Source organism: Accipiter gentilis, chromosome 18, assembly GCF_929443795.1.
Source record: "Accipiter gentilis chromosome 18, bAccGen1.1, whole genome shotgun sequence".
NCBI lineage: Eukaryota > Metazoa > Chordata > Aves > Accipitriformes > Accipitridae > Astur > Astur gentilis.
Genome location: NC_064897.1, coordinates 10,373,404 through 10,388,750, shown reverse-complemented (window position 1 = coordinate 10,388,750; position 15,347 = coordinate 10,373,404).

The following is a 15,347-nucleotide window of genomic DNA, read 5'->3' as shown; positions in this document are numbered from 1 at the left end:
TTTTTACAAGTCTATGCATAATTAAAACCTGCTTAATTTTTTATTTTCACATCAAAAGCAAATCTTTCACTCATAGGGCTGAAATGGTCCTCAGGCAAGTATCTTAAATACCTTTGCCCTTTTTCATAGACAGGTATCTAACCCAGTCCTAAAGGCTATCAGTAATGTTGACTGCATAACCTGTCCAGGCAATCCAGAGATTCATACGATAGGAAAGCTTTTCCTAATCTTTACAGATATCTTCTTTTCTGTAATTAATTCCTGTCTTATCCAAAAAAGATCAAGAGAATAGATTATTTCCCATCTTTCTTCAGCAGGCATATGCATTTTTGAAAACAGGCACCATCTCAACTCTTAGACTTTTCCTTTTCAGGATCACACACATTAGCTCAGTCTTTTTCCTAGTTCAAATCTTCCAGACTTCGATCATCGCCATTATTCTCCTCTGGACTGTTTATAAAGTAGTACTCAAACAGAATATTGCAAGTGAGTGAAGCAGAAGGATTACTACTTCAGGTACCTTGAAGGCTGTACTCTGTTTTATACACCTCTGTATAATTTACCTTTTCTTGCACAATATTGACATAATTCAGCCAGTGGTTCACTATGACCTAAGATTTGTTTCTGCAAAGGCTGGTACATAGCCAGATACTTCCAGCCTCTCTCTTTGCATCTGGCTGTATCTGCCCAAATGCAGTATCTTGCATTTATTCCTACAGCAACCACATCTGACCCCACCTTAAAATATTTTAATGTAAACCACATTCCTCTAGTTTATTTACATGAAACCTGTGTGAGACCTTATCCAGAGTTTTTACTAAGCTTAAGATACACGGTACCTTCTTCATTTTCCTCTAGCCACAGGCCTGGTTTTGTAGGTTGAAATTATACTGATTTGTTATAGGTAAGTTATTGCTGACTGCTGTTAATTGGTTTGATTTCTTTTATGTGCTTACCAAAACTTGTTGATTATTTATTCCAGCATTTTTTTCCCAGGGTCAAGTGTTTGACTAATGGTTCAAATGCATCTGTATCAGAATTTTGGTTCAGATCAAGAGTGTACTTCTGAACTGAGTCTCAAAGCACATAAACTGATACATGTCACACTACTTGCTAAAGCAGATATAGCGGATAGTTCCTAGGCTCTTTGTTTTCCCCCATTTTTAACATAGGGGGTGTTTTATACTTCCTAGTCATGGTAACTCTACCTGAGATTTCGTCAGCCAGCTGCTTCAGTATCCAAGGGTGAAACTCAGCTCTGAGCTAATCTGAGTATGTACTACTCACCTAAATATATTCTGACTCGTTTCTTCCATATTTGTACTGACGTCTTGCTCTTGAAGGGACTGTGTGGGTAACAGCACTCGGTGAGATAAGAGCATTTGCTATTCTAATAATAGAGCAGCGGAGAACAAAACAAAGAATATAATGCTTTCTGCTTCTTTGGAACATGTAACCCAGTTTTATGTAATCATGAAGTGGCCTGCAGGCACAGGTTTCCCAGCATGGAGGAAAGGTTTTCAGCTCTCTCATCACCACTAGCCAGTGCAGCACACATTCCCACATCACATAACGTGGTCAACGTCTTGTGACCGTACAGCCTGCCTGCCCCTGGTCCTGTCATGCCCGACTGTCCCTGAACAAGTAGAGCCAGACTGGCTCATTTCAAGGAAATACTGGTATACTAGTAAAATCAGTGGGAATAAGTCTATTTTAAAAACATGTTCCATGCCATATGATTCCACTGGGGATAATAAAATCTGTGAATTTCCTTCCTGGCCACTGTTCAGTTGCTATAAAGTATCACGTTGTAGTTTCTCTGAAGAAAGAAGTCCATTCATTCAAGTCTGTGTGTAAGAGCAAATGAACAAAACCGGAGGCATTCAGTAGGTCTGTGCTGAGGTGTCACTGTGATCACTGGTCAAAGGTTATAATCTACTAACAGGAAGCACATCATGGAACTTAGGCTATTAATTAGGGAAAGGTTTTGTTATGCAGTGTGTAACTGTTATTAATGTGTATCAGGCATGGCTGAACAAGAAACCTGGCTCCTAATGATGGCTGGGGTCTGCTTTTAGACTAATACCCGCTGAATTGCCCTTTCATCTTCCAAATTGCCCGTCTTGAGATCTGCTCTGCCCATTCTGACATTCACACTGCTCACAACACTCTTTGTAGGCTTTAAGACAGGAAAAGTATGTAATAGTCATTCTCTGAAGCTCACATTGGAGCTTCATAAGCAGAGCCTTGTGGTGTGTTAGTCAAAGCCAAACACCTTAAAAAATAATGGTAAAACTGCTGTTGACCTAAATGGGGCCAGGATTTATGTGTGCATGGAGTCTAATTCAGTTTAGTAGAGCTCCATAAGTAACGGTGCAGATGGGTCCAGTTGCAGGGTCCTGCCTTTTTCTAGGACATACCTAATAATGAATACTACAGAAACAGATACGAAAGACTTAATGGAAGCATGTAGTGGAAACCTCAGAGATACGCTACATCTGGGTAAAATGGTAGTTACTCTTTCTAGGCCTCTCTGCAGCAACAGGAAAGTTCAGAGATCCAGATCTCCTTTCCTGGCCCTGAACCATGGATAGCTCCAGTGAAATCCATGAGTTCTGCCGGACTCAAACCAGTGTAAAGGAAATAAGGAATGGGTCTGGGAAAGTCTAGCAAATTACCTGTTCCTGTTACTGGAAGCTTCATGCGAGTCTTGGGCTAATATAGTCTGTCCATACATGAGAGTTAGGTGATAAAAGTTAACATCTGTTTATAAAAAAGGCCAAGGAAATGTTCAAGGGTCTGAGATTTCTTAAAAGCAGACAGGAAGGAATATGATTACTTAAAGCTTACACTTGACCTGGTGTATTACTTGGACTTTCTGCAGAAATAAAACGGGGCAAAGTACTTTGCTGCAGCATACTGAAATGCACTGTGTTTAATTCAATGGCTGCTGGATGGATTGTGTTCCCTTTGGCAATCTCATGTACACAGAAGAAATCAGAGAGACCTGAAATATGTATATTTAAGAGTACTTTCAAACTTCTAAAGTGAAGTCTTTATTATTATTACCAAGACTATTACATTATTTGACAAATGGTGTTGACATTACCTGTCTGGCTATAAAATAATTGTTAATTCTTGTAATATTTATATTACAAGATTTATATTTAAGTTTTACTGTAAAAGAATCCAAACAACTTTGTAAATCAAGTCAATGTTGCAGACGTTTACACTTATACATCATTTTTGATACCATGACTTAGATTCATCCTACCTAAATCCAGGCAATAAGCTGGAAGCCTGAATACCTCAGGTTCTTTGTATAGCCAAGGTTTATAGTTCAAGTATCCTTCAGAAGGTACCTTTAGAGAAGAGTTGAAGGCACCTAAACTTTGGATTGCGCTCAGAGAGGGTACATCAGCAGCTTTTCCCAGTTGGAAAATGAGTTTTAGCCATGCTAGTTATCCCACAATACTCAGCTTTTTCAGATGCCGGGGTAGTGTGTCCTGATTACATGGACAAAGTTAAGCTTTTAGCCAGATGTGCAAGCAGAAAGAAATTTTTTCCTGGTTCAGACTTGCAAAGACCTTTGTTACCTTGATTGTTGTTTTTTAAATTTTCTTCTGTAGTGTGATTTAGTTGTGATCCTCCCTAAAATCTTCCTCAAAAGTTCCCTCCTACTCAAGGGACTTAGTACATGAATGATATTTTCTTCCTGTAGTTGATGGCTTTTCACTCTTTTTATTCCAACTTGTATGTCTTGTTACAGTGTCAGGAAATGTCATGGTTCGGCATTTTGCAATTTTTTTTTTGCTAACCCTCTGTCACACTCGTGACCAGGTGATTTTTTTCTATCCTGTTGTTCTTACATCTTCCCTCCATCAACTAGCCTCTGGGAGGCTAGCTGAACCCCAAAAATATGAGATAGTTGTTGCCAGTTGGTAAAGCAAGGGACCAAAAATCCTGCCTGATTTACCTTCTTAGGCTGAAACTGTGAAGAAGTGTTGAGGGAAACTGAGCTCTTTAATCAAAAGGAGAAACTGAGAGGGGACATAATAGTAATCATCACACAAGTAAAAGATTGCTGCAAGAAAAAAAAATAATCTTTGTCATGTCAATGTGCTTAGGACAAGAAGTTACAAGCTTGAGTTAATCACAGGATATTCAGGCCAGTTATTAGAAATGGTAATCGGAAGGGCGGTTACTCCTGCATTGCTGAGGGAGGATGTGACATCTCCCTTATTGGCAGCTGACACTGACACGATGTTAGGATTTGTTCTAGGTACCATTGGGTGACCTAAAGGATCCCTTTAAGTCCATTCCATCTCCCTTTCTTTTTATTTTATTAAAATTATAATTTGCAAGGAAGACAATCTAATGAAGAAAACCGAGAGAGAAGAACCCCAAACCCACTATGATACAAAAGTCTCAGAGAAGATTAAAATAGAGAAGAGGTAAAAGAGGCGAAGGAGTCAAGGGACATGGGAATATAAGTTAAAAAAAAAAAAAAAAAAGGAAAATTCATCATAACAAAACCTAGTGCTAGATCTTAGAGAAAGAGAATTTTTTATCTATTTACAAAATCTCTATCTAAGTTGATGTTATGCTCTAACATTCCCTCAAATATTTCACTCGATCACAGTCCCATATCACAGTTACAAGCACCTACATGTGTCTCCCTGGCAAGGATCACCTGAGTGCAACATAGGTAGCAAAGGACACTGTCTGTCACGTGTTCATAATTTCTCTGAAGTCCTTCTTGATTGACATGGTTTTTTGACTTGTTTTTTGACAGATCTTTGATACCCTTTAGGAATCAATGTTTGTTATAGGGCAGTCCTTTGTTTCAGGCTCTTGCTTACTTTAGCCTCCATAAATCTTAGGCAAAGTTGCTAGCTTTGCCCATTTTTTCTTGTTTGTTTGAAATGTATGTCTGTTTTTCTAACAGGCCAATGGCAAAAGAAATGCTGTATGTCATATGCTGCAGCCTTGTTGCCATCCTCCTGTTCTTCTGCTGACAAGTCATCTTGTCCTGTGGTCTCAAAGTGCAGGCCTTGTGGGCTTGACCTAAACATCACATTACTCAATTTTACTGCTGAGAACAATGTTTTGGGAACAGTTTCAAGGGAATGGTGTTCTCCATTATCAGTACAGGCTATTCTTTTACCCCTTGTTCTGCTGTCTCATCTGGTGCTTTCACACACGTATGTTTCTGTTCATACTGTGTTCATAACACTCTTAATATTTTTTTCTTACAAATCTCTACAACTTTAGCAGCCAGCTCACTCATTTTATCTGTGCAGTGAAACATTAAACAGTTTATCTACCTAAGTCCATAAACATCCTCAATCTGCTGCCGCTGTTTGCCCACAATATGTGTCAAAACTATTTGTGAAATGCATGTTTATTTTACACATTAACAAATTCTTTCACTTGAAGTACAGGAATGTGTATATAGTGCCTCCTTTTTGCCTGACACTGAACATCCCTCACTGCTGCTAATGGTTTTGGTCTGCCAAGTGCAAAGCTTTGCATGTTGCTTCTCAGAAATCCACAATTTGAAATTGTGGCCTAATCAGAACAGAGCTTGCTTTATTTGTACCTAGTCTAAAGCAGTTTATACCTTCCTCTTTCTAACGCAGTAGATTTAATTATAGATTCATACAGCTCATAGTCTGCTATGTCTTCTGAAACTGCTCCTGTAACATAGCCTCGTATAACCCTGTGTAACTCAGAATTAGCAACCCAACGTAGTAGTTGCATGCTATTTTGGCAGCTGGTGGGAACAGTGCCATCTAGTGCCATTGTTACAGCAGCGTTAACACCACGGGGTACAGAAGCAAGTAATAATCAACTGAGGAAATCATCATCAGAGGTGCAATAAGAACTCTGCTTAAATTACCCTTCTTACTCTAACAACGATGTTGAAATGCTTCCATGGAGAACTCGGTAAAATCACCAGCTATTTTTACTGTAGACAGATTGCCAGACAGTCATCTACGATTATTGCACATGAAATAGCTTCTGCAGATGCCATTATGCTATTACTGCATGCGATTTCTAATTATTGTATTTTTTGCTTCTTTTATGGTTATGTTGAATTGGAACTCCTATCCTTCACAGAGCAAGACTTACAGGTATAGAACAGATGATAGTTTCCCTTTAAGTGAAATGAATCCCTTGTGCACACATGTTGCTCCTCTTCCTTTCAATGTAAATACCCTCCCTCTGTCTAGGCCTCAAGCTGGATGGGAAAGAAGTACAGTAAAGTGTTGTTGTTTGGATTGGTTCCTATTTCCAATCTCATTGCTGGCTGATGACCCACGGAGCAAGCCCTAGACAGAAAGCACATGCGCAGCCTGAACATAATCTTGTGGGGTCAGATAAATGGTCCTCTTAATAATTTCTCTATGAGCATGTGAATCACAGAAGACTGTACAAAAGATCAGGCAGAGACCAGGGTGTCCTGATACTACCTTTGTAATTCATGCTATTAGGAAATCTACTTCCCACTCCTCATTGCTTGCGCAATGGCCAACAGAGTCAGAAAGTTCTTGTTGCTCTTGTGCCCCCGTGTTTAGCTCACTGTCTTCTCAGACTCAGAGATATTTTGCGTCACATTTCTGTAGGGTCACTTGCCTCAACGCAGCTGCTGAGAGTATTACAGAGCTCACGTCTGTGTGTACAATCTTACTGTTTCACTGCAATGGAAATTTTTGGAAGCTGGTTCTCACACTCTAACTAATCAGTTAGCAAATGGTCATTTTGGACTACCCATACAAGCGCATGAGCCACATTTCACTCGTAATTGCTGCTGGGAAGGCAGGTCATTGAATACGTATTTGTAGAGATATACAGCCATAGAACACTTGTGATAAATTTTGATTTTTCATTAACCCTACCCAAAAGTAGTACTGTGCTGATTGTGGAGTAAAGAATTATTTTATTTTGTTAATGAAGACGTAGAATATTCAAAATATCTGTAATATAAAATGATTTTATAGATTTATTTTTAAAAAAAACAGCTTCAGTCATGCAATTTTAATTGATTTAACCCTGCTTGTAGTGATTAGCTTCAATCATGCAATTTTGATTGAAGTACTTCCTGAAGGGAAACAGGTAGCTGAGGTGACCAGTATGGCCAAGAGGTAACTAAAGGGACATTAGGTGACTCAGGTACCCTGGACTCTTTCCTTGTGTCTTGGAAAAGAGCTATAAACCTCTGCTTTATAGAGACAGACATTATCTAGTCATCTTATTGTCTTCCATCTTATGATACCCTTACCCTTGCCTTTGCATGTTTTTTGTCATTTTTCAATAAAATCTCTGAAAACAGTTCAGAAGCCTTTGGTAATGTGGGACTAAAACCTCAGTTTGTCCTACCATGTAACCTCAAATCACATCCCAACTGCAGCCCAAGCATGGTCCAGAGCTGGTCTTCTAAATGTTCTACATTTCAGTACTACAGTGGTCTACTTTCAACTATTTGGGCTACAACTTGCATGTAGTATATGGTATGTGTTTTATACCATGTCTTAAAACAATTCAGGAGATTCACGATTGTTTGTTCTAAGTGATCTGAAACAAAGATCTCTGTTCAAGTGCAGGAATGAGCTTCTCTGGGAAGTCTAAGGCAAATCAGACATCACTCCTGTGCCTTGTCTAAGGAAAGGACTCCTGGAAAACATAAATAAGTATTGACAATACAGCACCTGTCCAGTGAACTGTGCAAATTAGATCTCTTACCTGTTACAGTATTTGAAATGCATTACATCTCCTTCAGCTGTCAATAACTGTGAAAACTACCTAAAAATGTATCTTTGACATGGAAATAAGTGTTATTCTTAGGCTAGATTAATTGTGCTCAGGCAGAAAGTGGAGAGAGAGCTGCAAGGGGATACCGTTCTGGAGCCAGAGCTCCTCCCGGTGCTAACCACGGCCACACTGACCACAAGCACCCAACTGTTCTGTCAACCATTTTTGTCTTCAGGCTAAATTGCTCATGTAAATATTGCCGGCTAATTTTTCTCCTGTCTGTCTTCCCCTTTTCCCTAATCAAGTGCTCTGTTAGCTCAAGCCAAGAACTTTTTGTCTTCATTAATGTCTTCCTTAGAGCTCAGAGGGAACGACACCTCTTGGTTCGATAGCAAGCACTTTTGATAGAGAAGAGGAACTTTCCCCTCTATCACTCTCCTTTCTTCCACAGCTCCATATATATATGGAAGATGCCTGAAAACTGGTACACTTTGCTTCAGTACCAGTGTTGAATGCTTCAAACTATGTATGAAAAAGAGGCTGTTTTAAAATTATAGCAGGATCATCATTAACAGTTACAGGCCAGGAACTTGCAGGAAGGTACAGCAGCAGTAGGCAAACTCACTTTCCTTGGGAGACTTCATCAGCTTCTGTCTGTGCAAGATAAAGTTAATAAATTTGAGACTGTTAATGCTTTTGTATTTTATTTATTGAATGAACATAATGTTTTAGCTTCTAAGATTCCAACAACCTCAAAACTTGCTTCAAAAGGACTACAGGAGAATGTTGCTGTGGATATCTACATAATATGATGGATGCTGTATTGAACACTTATTGGTGATACGTGATAATGAAGCACAGAATGTTTTGTTAAGGGAACTATTCTGCCATTGTTACAAGCTTTTGTAAATTTTCATGCTGAAAGCTGAAATGCATATTTCCAGGAGACAAAGCTTTCTGAACAAGAATCTTGTTTTCTACTGTTCAAAATGTGTCCACAAACTGTGGTAAATTTAGTAGGAATATTATCTATTATAAAATAGTATTTCAGGGTTTTTTATTTATCAGGATCCCATTTTATTGGGTTCCCCCAGACATAATAAAATGTTTGAGTATATTAAGTAACTACATCATCCCATACATTCCTCATCTTCTTTTACTTCAATTAATCTCTCTCTCTCTTTTTAGCTCTGGAAGTTTCCTCAGAAAATTTGATTCTCAGGAGTATCAGGAATCTACATCTCCTCCCAGCTTCAGTAGGGATGTACTTAACAGTGTTAGCACTGGTTCTTAAGAAGGTAAGTTAAGATTTTCAAAATATGGGGCCTAAAGTTAGCATTTTGCATTTTGAAAATGCTGGAAAAAATGTCATAGGAATCAGAAAGATAAATTTTTTGTACATAAGACTTTTCACAATTTTATCATAATTTTCATCTCAACAAATACGAGATACTAAGGACTCTCAAAATGCCAGAAAAAAGGTTTTCCAACCTTTCCCTCTGTGTTTTGCTACTAAAAAGAGGGAAGTAATAAAAGAGGGAGAAAAAGATAGACATAAGAAAAAAACCTGTATTTTTCATAAGAAAAAGTAAAAACATTACAAAAATACTTTGAACTTTTTTCTTTTTTTTTTTTAATGAGTAAGACAAAAGCTTCTCAAAGCAAAATTCCAGCCAATTCTACTAGTCATGGGTTTCCTATCAGCTGGTTTTGAAACAGCTTAATTAAACACTAGTTACCTGGTCTGGGTGGTAAGGGTTAGGCAGCATACGAATCTGAGAAACTTCAGAACATGGTGGCTCCACAATGGACCTGCTCACCTCCATCATTCCTTAAAGTGACCAGATTCCTCTCTCCTTTTCCCTTGGATCTCACCTTTTGAGTTACTTTAGCCAATATCCAGTTCAAATGAAGCCACCTTGTCTTACAAGAGGGTCTGCTTGATGAGGGTAAGAAGGATGTGCAGCCGGATTTTTCCTCAAAGACACAAATGTTCCTGGAGACATCCTCTAAAGCATCTCTCCTTTCTCTTCCCCTAATTTTTTCTCACAGTTTCTTTCTCTGTTCTGTGGAACAACACAAATCAGAATATCATTAGCTACTTTTTCCAACAATATGGTATTGCCAGAGCAACAGATAAAGTGAGTTTGGGGGGGTTTTAGTCTGAATAAATATGCATCTGAACATATGCATCAGCTGCTCAGGACACAATACAATGTATGAAATGCATATTGGACATATTGCATTCCAGTTTAATGAACTCATACTTCTGTCTAGGATTTTCTGAAGAAGGAAAAGGTAGTTTGATGTCCTGAAGATATCATTTCATCTGTTCAGACATAACATGTCATATGTATATGATTCTTATCACTAGTGGCTGTTGTCTTATGTTTCATATCTAGAACCAATTATATTTGACTGGTCTCGGACATCCCTCGGCCACATCTAGCAGTTAGTTGCTGCAAGTTGGCTCACAGAATCTGTCTCACTGTAGATAAAACCCCACACTTTAGTTTGAAACATCTGCTGGACAGTGATACATCTACAGACCAGATTTGGATCTGAGTTGTACAGATGGAGTTCATTTTTAATTGCAGCTGGAGCGATAAGCAATACATTACTTAACACATAACTCATGCTCATGCACATATACTGGCTTGGTCTTCCTATCACTGAGATAACCGGGAGGAGGGATAAACTAGTTCATCAGAACAGCTGAATGCAGGATCCTGTGCAGTCAATTTACATACCAATTCACAAACTGAAAATTTGGCTAGAGTGATTCTGGTCGTATTTGTTTGATGATCTCAGATTGCCTCAGCATGTCAGCATTTTATTTGCAAAATTATAAAAGAATCCATTGGACCACCTGAAATGAGATAGTGCTCCCTATGAAGCCCATGACTGCTACAGGGACAAGATCTATGAACACTGATGAAAGTCATTCTCAGACCATTTGCTTTATTACAGCAAATATGATGTAAATCTCCCTGAAGTAATATCAATAAATCTTTTATTGTCTGCCAAGAGTCTGCCTTGAAGCATTATACACTTCAGGGTGGTATGTTACTACTACTGTTCTACAGGAACTGCTATTTTCACCCCCAAAACTTATATTTTCTATTATTTTTGTACCATGTGGTATTATCTTGTTGGTGTCTTGGAACTGGACCAAGTTGTGTTGTAACAATTTATCCCACTTTTTCTTTACTTATATGAACCCTTTGACCATGCTATCAGACTGCTGTCACAGGTTCATGATGAAGTATTACAGAAGTACCTTAGATATATCCTACCTTCTAGCTTCAGAAGGTGTTTTGGGAGAGTCTGTGGGGGCACCATTCTTTGTGACATAATATTTCTGCAGTGTGCTGATTGCTGGATAATTTAGGAAGTTTTTATTTGTTTTCATTAATGGGATTTTGTGTCTTCTGCTAAGACATTGCTTTCTGCTGCTGTGTCATTGACATGTCCTACTGTAAAGTACAGTTATTTTAAATTAATCCTAGTCCTTTTGACTAACTTTTATTCCATATTTTAATCCATGTAAGCATGGAATTTAGTAAAGTTCTGTGTGCTGTGAGATGGACTTTAGACTTACCTTACCATTTCCTGATTTCCAGCAAGGGTTGCAGACAACATCAGCAAGAAGAGATAAGAAAAGATTAGAGATCCAGTACATCTGTATTTAGTACCCACTAAATACAGGGGTAGCTAATAACACAAAGAACAGGGCAGTGCATAAAATTACCAAGATGACATATTATGAACTAAAATACAACATGAAGCACAACCACAATGATTTTAAATATATTTGGGGTTTGCCTTTTTTATGAAAGTGAATTTTAATATAAGTTCTTTTTTGTTCCTGGAAACTCGAACAGACTTTGTTAAAAAGCTTCTAGCTTTGAGATATGCAACTTCAGAGACTGGAGTATGAGGATTTAGATAAAAGGCAGATGTAGGAACCGTTACGGTTGAATGTTTTTTTGAACAGCAAGGGAACTGCACTACGTATCTTGCCTGAAAAAGAAGATATGGATCTTCTGAAGGATTGAACGCATCCTCTTATGGTAGTTGCTTTTTGAAGAATGTATTATATATGGTGCAAATAACAAAAAAAGAAAGCTGTATTTATATACAGAGGATGTCAGATTTCTGGGTTAGTATAGACAAATGAATTTCATCTTTTCCTATAAAAGAGATTTCTTATAGTTTTGATAATTCATCTTTCCTTATGCTATACATTTATCCCAGCATAGAACACAGCAGTGCTTAAGTATGACAGCTTCTGGAATTACAATCAGAGACAGTAAGGGATGTGGATGAAGGCTGTGGGGGTTCTACCAGGTCTAGTAAAAATGGTGGGGATGGTTTCTACAAGGTACTTGTGATTACTACCCTTTTATCATATTCTCTTGCTATACACAATAACATAAAGTAGATACATGCAAAAATATCTCAGGCTGAAAATTTATTTCCATACCTTGAAGAAGAAGAAGAAAAGAAAAAGATACAGGCTAAAATTTTCAAAAATACTCCAGTGATTTATGTTCATTTCCAAACGTAGCATAGCATGCATAGCAGCAGGGGTCCACTTCCCTAATTCTACCTGTGTGGAATTACTTAAGCCTATAGCGGTCATATAGACTCTCTCCTTTGCCATGGGGTGAGATAGTCATATCCAAAGGGGAATGACTTCCCACTATCTTACATACCTGTTTTAGGATGAAAAGAATTGTCATCTGAAAATGTATTTTTCTCTCCAAATGCCCTATAGTGAGTCTAGGCAATGGGTGGAGAAATAAACAATCGAACATCTGCCATCTAATCCTGGGTGAGGAGAGTTCTGTGTTTAGTTATCTAACTCCCCTTTCAGGCATTCACACTGAAATTGACACCTAAACATCTTTTTGCTTCTGACAACTATGTATCTAAAAGCCAAAATTTGTAAATGGGACTAAACAATATAGGTGCCTTGTTAAGTTCAGTGGGAGAAAATGAGCCTGTTCCTAGTTTAGTCCTGTCTTGTTTGCAGAGAGGATGAAATCCAACTGACTGGCTTAGAGATAAGTGAAGGTTTTCTGGGCAACTCACAAGAATAGTCTGAATTGTCCAATGTCATCCTTGAGGACACCAATTCAATACAGCACAGATAAAAACAAAAAGACAACCCTTTCTTCCAGCTCCACACATACAGACACACAAGCAAAATCCACAATATCATTGTAATTTATAATACAAGTGGGTCTATGGGTTTGGTAGGATTTAAATTATAGTACAAAAAGTTTACCGTATGGTACTTAGGATGAAACTCTTCTATGCTTAGAGGATGTGGAAAACTTACATTGTTCTTGACAGCCTTGAAAAGCCCTCCAATATTCAAAGAACAGCTCTCAGTGGGTTTTTTGAAGCAAAAAAAAGAGTGTAATACAAACCATATGTGGTTTTTTTTAAAAAAACCCACCTTTATCAAACACCACAAATAAAACTGGAGATCTGAAAAGTTATACTGTGTGTAGCATCTAAGCTGCAACTTTGCACACAGATTCAGCCAACTTTAAGAGCTGCCAGGACAAATCGTAGCATTGCGTTTGGTGCCTCTGACTCCACCATTGCGCCACTTACACAGCTGTCCATCAAAGATCAGAAGGTTTGTAAATCCCTGTTCAAGTCCTGTGGCTTTATACACCTTTTATAGTGATGAACTCTGAGGTCTGGGGTTTTCCTCTATTTCTCTATATAGAGTTCTCCTCTACTTAAGTTGCTCTGTTGAACTTTTGCTGTATATATTTTCCACAACAGTTTTCCCCATAGAAACCAGGAGTAATAACTTTAAAAAAAGCTGTGGAAAATATTTCAAATAATACTAAGCTTCTACTGCTTTCCCCCTCCAAGCTTAATCACAATAAATATTTAAAAGGGACAGAGGAGTTATTCAAAGACCAGGCTGCATTTTCCATTGCATTAAAAAAATTAAAATAGAAAATGGAGTCTTTGCTACTTCATTAACATTTTCTTGGTAGATCCATTTTTTTAGAAAAAATGAGCAATGTTTAATTAAAACCAATACAGCAAACCTTTCTCTTTTAAATAGGGTTGTAAGCGTAAATAAAACTCATCCTGAAGCTGTGTCAGTCTGATCTTTTTATACGATGGCACGAGTTCTGACACAGCGCTATGGGGATTCTGTCACTGTGACAAATTTAGAAGTAAAATAAAGACTTGATAGACCATAACATATAATTTACTGCGAACATTTGCTATATATTGCTGTATTAGCTTAAATCCCTGGTATAAATGATATATGTAGGTTTAAAATAAGTCAAGGAATTTACCTCCACTTGCTCAGCAAAATATCCATGAGAGGTTTTCTCCAAAACAGCTACTTTAGTGTCAAGAGTTCAAACAAAACAGCCTGCGCGCATGGGTGAAATGATGGTGATTTCAGCTCTTCACCTAAGAAATGGGAGAGACTAGGAGCCTGCATGCAGCTACCTGCGTTTAGCTAATGAACGGTAGCTTTGTACGGTCCAGTGACTTGATTGCTAGTGTTGGCATGCCATAAGGTACACATAGAGGGAGACCTATGGACCCGTCTGCGATACGGAGGATGGCAGAGAGAGCTGTTGTCAGCTGAAACCAGAATAGTTTGTTATGCGAACACAGCCCAGAGTAGATACCCTTCCTTTCCTGTTTAGTGAGTTCAATAAACCAAGACAATTCAAGTGGAGAGTGCTCATCTGGGAGCTATGGCAAATGAACGCATACCCGCAGCAGCTGTCGGGTCGTTTTCCTCACATTGGTGAGTCCTGATTTATTAAACCCTTTTTCCCACTCCCGCTACTCCTCCACCATTTCGGTTCCTTGGGGTTTAGCCAGTCGAGCTGATGGAAGCCCACCACAGGGTGGAAGTCACGGCCAGCTGGCTCCTGCCTTCCGCCTGCCTTGGAGCCAAACCTCGGCGGTTTCGGTAAGATCCGCTTCGAATTTTTGGCACTGCCCCCCCACCCCCGCCCTCCCCTCCAAGCCGTCAGCTTCTGTCTTTACCGGGCCCAGCCCCTGTGGTCACCTACGCCCGCTCCCCCATCCCCGGGGGCAGGCGGGGGCCGGAGCCCGCGGCGGGGAGGGGGCTGCCGCATCCCTCCCTCCCCGCTGCCGCCGAACGTCGGCTCCGAGCAGCCGGCCCCGGGCCGGGGCCGCCGAACGTCGGCTCCGAGCAGCCGGCCCCGGGCCGGGGCCGGCGGCCGGTCGCTGGCGATGGTGGTACCCGGGGCGGTCCCGCCGCGCTGGCACCTCAGCGTCCGCCCGAAGTAGCTCCGGCTTCGGGAGACGTGGGTAACGGAGCGCTCGGCTGCTGGAGGCTGGCCTGGGAAAACTGGTGGCGGACGGCACGTGGGGGGACCTGAGAAGCGGCCTGTGGTGTTTTCCCTTCCCTTACAGGTCCAAACATACCCTGAAACATTCCGAATTCCCGTTATTGCCCCCCTTTTTTTTTTCTTTTTCTTCCCCTCCCGGCAAATTGAAAAGCTGAGATATTAAGGAACACTTCAGAGCAGAGCAGAATGTTTGTTCTGACATTTAAAAGCTTT